We start from the raw sequence: 7895 nt of genomic DNA on the forward strand, positions 1-7895 counted from the left end.
TCCCACTCTCGATATCTGATCACCTCAGCCTTCCTACAAGAATCCTATTAAGTTGGTTTAATAAGAATCCCCCTACTCTTAATTACTGTTCTGAATAATTTTCCATTCATTGACCCCCTTACTCTGCTCATTGGCTATGAATCCCTAGCTGTCTTTGCTGTCTTTGTTTTAATCTCTCCCCTGCTGCAATGAGTGATTTCAGTAGTCCCGAATAAAATCTTCTGTACCACATTAATAAGTGTCTGAATAATTTTTTCTTTAACAGCTATGATGCCATGAATGAGAAAGTCATCATCGGACACCTGGACCTTTCATCCAGGACCCCAAGTGTACACTTTTGAAGCCTTTGTCTCACTCCTGACTGATTAGGGATCCATAGGTGAGTCCAGCTCCTGAGCCAGTGCTCTGGATGGCAGTCTGTTGAAGCCTGGTAAGGACAGATATTGATTCTTAAGATTCTGAGAATACTCTCTAAGGCTGGGTCAGAGTCCCAGGATTCTTTGGTTGAAAACCTGTTTGAGCAAGCATCTTCCTGAATGGAAGTCTAGGACCTTGTTGAGTGGGGATTTACTCCCTGACTCTCGAGTAGAAAATTCCTGGCCTTTTTAGAGGCCTCTACTCTAGAAGCTGGGTTACAGTCCCAGGCAAATGGAGGTTAGGTCGGCGTCCAAGGCTTCTTTGTTTACAAGGTACCATGTGGTAAGAACCTGCAATTTCTCAGTGGTCTGAAACTTCATCTCATACTCCTGTTGACCATGTGCTCCACTACCACGACACTAACTCTGTCCACATTCTCCTTGTTGGAATGATTTTACAAAGGATAGTTTGGAACTTTGATGACTTCCCCAAACTGGTTCCCCTAAGACTTCTCCTTTACCATTGTTCTGTTTCTCTTTCCTCCTTTTATCACTTTCAGTCTTCCCTTCAGCTCCCTTGGATCCTTTGATATGAATACCTTCAAGGCCCTACTTCCTACATCTCTGTCTATTCCTGCAAGACTTTTCTCACTCTAGCCCCTCAATTCCGTATAGTTACTTGAACTTTAGGTGCCCTGTGCCCCATTAAGGGTCCCCCAAAAGAAACTATATGTCAGGGAAAAAGAAAATCTTTAAAGTCTCCACCACAAATATTGATATAAAGCATTAGCTCTCATCTTGATCAGGTAATCTTAATTTATTCCATTCGTAAGAAACACAATTTAGGTAAAAATGTAAAATGGAGTCAAGATGAGAGCCAACTATTTTACATAAACCAGCAAGCTTTATATTGCTGTGTTTATCTGACTCATGTCTAAAATTTTAGAATGAAAGCTATGAGGTCTCTATTTGCATTTGAATGTTTATGTATATATGTTTGTATATGTATGTTATGTATATGTGGTATTTTTCTACCTCTAGATGGTATTACCAAAATAATTTATAAAATGTCATAAAGGAGCTCTATTCTATGGAAGACAGATAAATAAGTTCTTATATAAATTAAATATTCCTAAAACTCCCCAAAATATAGAAACTGATCCAAATGCTTTTCAAGTTATGTGATTTGGGAAAATCATGGTAAAAAAAAAAGTCTAGTTTAATATTGTTGGTCTAATAAAAATAGCTATGTCTTTTGAATTATCAGCATTAAGTTTAATATCAGCATACATTTTGTATTTAACTTTTTTAAGGTTTCTTTGCTTTTGTAATTTTTTTGTTGCTTGCCTAACATGCATGTGCCGATAAAATAGTTAACAAGAAAACAAGTTGAGATGATGGCTACTTTCTTTTAATTTTGAAATATATCTGCCTAAAAATAGTTTCTAAAATCTTTTTGGTAACTTGCAACCTTAGAGTTATTCTGAGTTAATTAGTAGATAGTCATTAAATATGTAGATCATTTCTAAATAAGCAGAACTATTAAACCTTAAATTACTAAGCACAAATTGGCTTCTTATTTTTACATGATACAGAGAGCCTAAATATAATTGAGTAAGTTAATAAGCATACTCTTTCTGACACATTGAAAAACTGTACTATCAGGAAGCATATACCTATAAAATTATGAGATGGTATATTCACAAAATTTGCTAATCAGTCACAGAATGCTGGTTTATAACAGACAATTCGCAATTGTTTTCTATTATAAAGTTTACTAATGGTTAAAAATTATAATCAATATATGTAAACAAAACTACTAGAAACAATAAGGGTGAAAGGAAACAACTTTGTATGAAAAGCATGCAAGGAAAGTAGAATGTATTTTGATAAGGAAAAGTATACGAATTATGTAGAATGGGTTTTTGTAAAGAGAACAGGAGAGTAATTTTGTCCTAAAATAAAAGAGGAAAATATAGGACCAAAAAAAGAATGGATATAAAAAGTTGTAGAAGGTTTGTAGGAAAGTAATCTTGGAAAAGGAATCTTGTCTCATATGGTCAACAGTAGCTAAGATTGGATAGATATATTTATGGGGTTGGTTTTTTTTTTCAAAATGAATTATAATATCAAAAGTACACTGATGCAAAACTAGAATTTGGTTTTCTCTGTTGAAATAATAAAGTTTTCTTAGATTTTTGGTCTGCCCTTTTAAAAAACATTTATTTGTTTTAAAATTATATTTGACATACAATATTATATTAGTTTCAGGTGTACGACATAGGGAGTAGACATTCATATACCTTATGAAGTGATCACTATGATAAGTCTAGTAACCTGCTGCTGCTGTACAAAGTTATTATGATATTATCGACTGTATTTTCTATGCTGTACATTACATCCCTATGATTTATTCTATAGCTGGAAGTTTGTACTTCTTAATCCTCTTGACATTTTTTGCCCATCTCCCACCTACTCCCCTCTGGCAACCATCAGTTTGTTCTCTGTATCTGTGAGTTTATCTCTGTTTTGTTTTGTTTGTTTGTTTGATGTTTTAGATTCCACATATAAGTGAAATCATACAGTCTTTGTCTTTCTCTCTCTCACTTATTCACTCAGGATAATACCCTCTAGGCATATCCATGTTTTTACAAATGTCAAGATTTCATTCTTTTTTATGGCTGAGTAATAGTCCATTGAGTATATATACCACATTCTTTGTCCATTCACCTATTGTTGGACACTTAGGTTGCTTCTGTATCTTGGCTATTGTAAATAATACTGCAATGAACATAGGGATGCATATATTTTTTAAATTAAGTTTATTGGCGTAACATTAGTTAATACAATTATATAATTTTTAGGTGTACATTATCATTTGACATCTGTATATTCTATTGTGTGTTTACCACCCAAAGTCCAGTTTCCTTCAGCTACCATATATTTGATCCCCTTTACCCACTTCACCCTCCCACTCTAAACCCTATATTTGACCCTCTTTACCCTGTCTACCTCCTCCCCCACCCCACTAGTAACCACTAGTCCATAGTGTTCTAGTAACCACTAACCTATAGTCCATGTCCATGAGTCTCTGTTTGTCCTGCTCATTTGTTGCTTTTAGGTTTATATCCCAAATATAAGTGATATCAAATGATTTCCAACTTGTTCTGTCTGGCTTATTTTGCTTAGCATGATTATCTCGAGGTCCATCCATGTTGTTGCAAATGGCAGTATTTCATCTCTTCTTATGGCTGAGTAATATTCCATTGTATATATGTACCCAGCTTCTTTAGCTAATCATCTGTCATAGGACACTTCGGTTCCTTTTTCTCCACATCTTCTCCAACGTTTGTTATTACTTGTCCTGTTGATTATAGCTATTCTAACAGGTGTGAGATGGTATCTCATTGTGGTTTTGATTTGCATTTTCCTACTAGTTAGCAATGTTGAGCATCTTTTCAAATATTTGTTGCCATTTGTATGTCCTCTAGGGAGAAGTGTCTATTCAGGTCCTCCGCCCATTTTTTGATTGGATCGCTTGTTTTCTCATTGTTATTGAGTTGTATGAGTTCTTTGTATATTTTGGATATTAGGCCCTTATCGGAGGTGTTGCTTGCAAATATGTTTTCCCATTCGGATGGTTCTCTCTTTACCTTGTTGACGATTTCTTTTGCTGAGCAGAAGCTTTTTAGTTTGATGTAGTCTCATTCATTCATTTTAGCTTTTACTTCCCTTGCTTTTGAGGTCAAATTCATAAAATCCTCTTTAAGTCCAAGGTCCTTGAGTTTAGTTCCTGTGTTTTCTTTGCATTTTATTGTTTCAGGTCTTATATTCAGGTCCTTAATCCATTTTGAGTTAATTTTGGTGTGTGGTGATAGACACCAGTCTAGTTTCATTCTTTTGCAAGTGGCATTCCAGTTTTCCCAGCACCATTTATTGAAGAGGCTTTCTTTTCTCCACTGTATGTTTTTGGCTTCTTTGTCAAAAATTATTTGCCCATATAAATATGGGTTTACTTCTGGACTCTCGATTCTGTTCCACTGGTCCGTGTGTCTGTTTTGCTGCCAATATCATGCCATTTTGATTACTGTCGCTTTGTAGTATAATTTGAAGTTAGGCAGAGTGATGCCTCCAGCCTCGTTCTTTTTTCTCAGGATGGCTTTGGCAATTCAGGCTCTTCTGTGCTTTTATACAAATCTGATGATTTTTTGTTCTATTTCTTTAAAAAATGCTGATGAAATTTTGATGGGGATTGCATCTGTATAATGCTTTAGGTAATATGGTCATTTTAACTATGTTGATTCTTCCAGTCCAAGAACACAGAATATCTTTCCATTTCTTTGTATCTTCTTCAATTTCTCTTAATAGGGTCTTATAGTTTTCATTATATAGGTCCTTCACTTGTTTCGTTAAATTTATTCCTAGGAATTTTATTCTTTTCATTGCAATTGCAGAAGGAATTATTTTTTCCACTTCTTTTTCTGACTCTTCATTATTAGAGTATAGGAACGCTATGGATTTTCAAACATTGACTTTGAATCCAGAAACTTTATTTGCTTATTGTTTCTAGTAGTGTTCTTGTGGAGTCTTTAGGGTTTTCTATATAGAGAATCATGTCATGCAAATAGTGACTGTTGACTTCTTCATTTCCTATTTGGATGTCTTTTATATCTTTCTCTTGTCTGATCGCATTCACTAGGACCTCCAATGTTATACTGAATAACAGTGGTGATTGTGGACAGCCTTGCCTTGTTCCTGATCTTAGAGGGAAGTTTTTTAGTTTCTCACCATTAAGTATAATGTTGGCTGAGAGTTTGTCATATATGACCTTTATTATGTTGAGGTACTTTCCTTTTATACTGGTTTTCCTAAGTGTTTTGATCATAAATGGATGCTGTATCTTAGCGAAGGCTTTTTCTGAATCTATGGATATGATCATGATACTTTTTATTTAAAAAATTTTTAAATTTGTTTATGTGGTGTATACATTAATTGATTTGCATATGTTGAACCATTCCTGTGCCTCTGGGATGAAGCCCACTTGATCGTGGTGTATAATCTTTTAATATGTTACTGTATTCAGTTTGCTAGTATCTTATTTAGGATTTTTACATCTGTGTTCATGACAGATATTGGTCTGTGGTTTTCTTTTTGTGTGTTATCTTTACCAGGTTTTGGTATCAGAGTAATATTGGCCTCATAAAATGTGCTGGGAAGTATTGCCTCCTCTTCGATTTTTTGGAAGAGTTTGAGGAGAATAGGTATTAAATCTTTGAATGTTCAGTAGAATTCACTGGTGAAGCCACCTGGTCTTGGACTTCTACTTTTTGGTAGGTTTTTGATAATTGTTTCAATTTCCACACTGCTGATCAGTCTATTTAGATTTTCCAGTTCTTCTTGATTCAGTCTAGGAAGATTGTATTTTTCTAAGTACTGGTCCATTTCTTCTAGATTATTAAATTTGATGTTATATACTTTTTCATAGTATTCTTGTATGGTCCTTTGTATTTCTGTGATGTCAGTTGTAATTTCCCCTCTTTCATCCCTGATTTTGTTTATTTGTGCCCTTTCTCTTTTTTCTTTAGTGAGTCTAGCTAGGGGGTTGTCAATTTTATTAACCTTCTCAAAGAACCAGCTCTTTGTTGCATTTATTTTTTTCTATCTTTTTTTGTTTTGTTTTGTTTTTAGTTTCATTTATTTCTTCTCTAATTTTGATTATTTATTTCCTTCTGCTGACTTTAGGCTTTATTTGTTCTTCCTTTTCTAGTTTTTTAAGATGAAGCATTAGGTTGTTTATTTGGGCTCATTCTTGTTTTTGGAGATAGGCCTGTAATGATTTGAACTTTCCTCTTATGACCGCTTTTGGTGTGTCCCAAAAGTTTTGATATGTTGTACTATCATTACCATTAGTTTCTATATATCTCTTGATCTCTCTTTTTATTTCTTGTCTGACTCAGTTATTCTTCAGTAGCATGTTGTTTAATCTCCATATATTTGTGGTTCTTCCTGATTTCTTTCTGCAGTTGATCTCTAGTTTCAAAGCATTATGATCAGAGAATATAGTTGGTATGATTTCAACCCTCTTATATTTGTTGAGGCTATCTCTGTGTCCCAGTGTGTGGTCAATTCTTGAGAATGTCCCATGTGTACTAGAGAAGAACGTATGTGCAGCTGTTTGGGATGGAAGACTCTATAAATGTCAATTATGTCTAGTTAGTCTAATGTGTCATTTAAAGATGTTATTTCCTTATTGATTTTCCATTTTGATGAACTGTCCATATATGACAGTGGGATATTTAGGTCCCCTACTATGATAGTGTTTTGGTCTGTTTCTCTCTTTAGTTCTGTTAGTAATTGCTTTTCATATTTTAGGGCTCCCTGATTGGGAGGATAGATATTAATAAGCATTATGTCTTCTTGGTTCATGATTCCCTTTATCATTATGAAGTGTCCCTCAGTATCTTTCTTTACCTTTTATAGTTCAAAGTCTATTTCATCTGATATTAATACTGCTACTCTCGCTTTTCTCTGAATTCCACTTGCTTGAAATATCATTTTCCACCCTTTCACTTTGAATCTTTGTCTTTGGAGCTGAGATATGTCTCTTGAAGGCAGCATATGGTTGGGTTTTGTTTTTTGACCCATTCTGCAACTCTATGCTTTTTTATTGATGAGTTCAATCCATTTACATTTAGGGTGATTATTGAAATATGAGGTCGGTCTTCTTATAGCCATTTTATCTTTTGCTTTCTGGTAGCTCAGTGTTTCCATTGCTTCCTTGTCCTTGTCCTTCTGTTTTCTTTATTTTGGTTGGCTTTTGTGGGTTTTCCCTCTGGTCCTTCTTGTTTTATATAATGGTTCTGAATATTTGGCATGTGGTTACCATTATGAATATGGAAAGAATAGTTATATATATATACAGTCGTCCATTTTCTTCTGCACGTGCCTTATCTCCATTTGGATCCTTATGTCCTTATCTCCATTTGTGAATTTGGATCTTTGAATCCCCCCCTTCTTAGTCATCGTTACCTTAATTTGTTCCTATGTATGCTGAATGTTCATTACTATCTTATTATAACAATTCTCTTCTTATTATTTAAGCTTATAATGTCCTGTTCTTAGTAACGGTGGTACTCCTCTGCTTCTCTTTGCCTGATAGTCACTTTACTCCTAATTATGTATTTTTTGTGTGTGTGTCATTTTGTTTTAGGTGAACTGACCCCTTTCAGTATTTCCTGTTGTGCAGGCCTCGTAGTAGAGAATTCCCTCAATTTTTGTATGTCTGGAAAAGTCTTAATTTCTCCTTCATATCTAAAGGAGAGCTTAGCTTGATACATTATTCTAGGCTAGTAGTTCTTTTCACTTAATAGTCTAAATATTTGATTCCATTCCTTTCTGGCTTGTAAGGTTTGTGCTGAGAAGTCTGAGGATAATCTAATGGATTTAACCTTTATAAGTTACCATATTTTTCTCCCTGGCTGCCTTGAGAATTCTGTCTTTGTCATTGATTTTTGATAATTTTAATACAATGTGTCTTGG

General features: G+C 34.4%; 1 protein-coding gene across 1 annotated transcript in view; it reads left to right on the top strand.

Annotated features, from left to right (window-relative positions):
- The first annotated feature begins 270 nt into the window (after positions 1-270).
- ZNF280D (zinc finger protein 280D) overlaps positions 271-7895 on the top strand; it is a 181943-nt gene continuing 174318 nt past the window's right edge. The window contains exon 1 of the mRNA XM_011363437.1: positions 271-379. The gene's annotated coding sequence lies outside the window, so the exon portion shown is untranslated. The remainder of the gene's footprint in view (positions 380-7895) is intronic.

Source organism: Pteropus vampyrus, unplaced genomic scaffold (genome assembly GCF_000151845.1).
Source record: "Pteropus vampyrus isolate Shadow unplaced genomic scaffold, Pvam_2.0 Scaffold85, whole genome shotgun sequence".
NCBI classification, from domain to species: domain Eukaryota; kingdom Metazoa; phylum Chordata; class Mammalia; order Chiroptera; family Pteropodidae; genus Pteropus; species Pteropus vampyrus.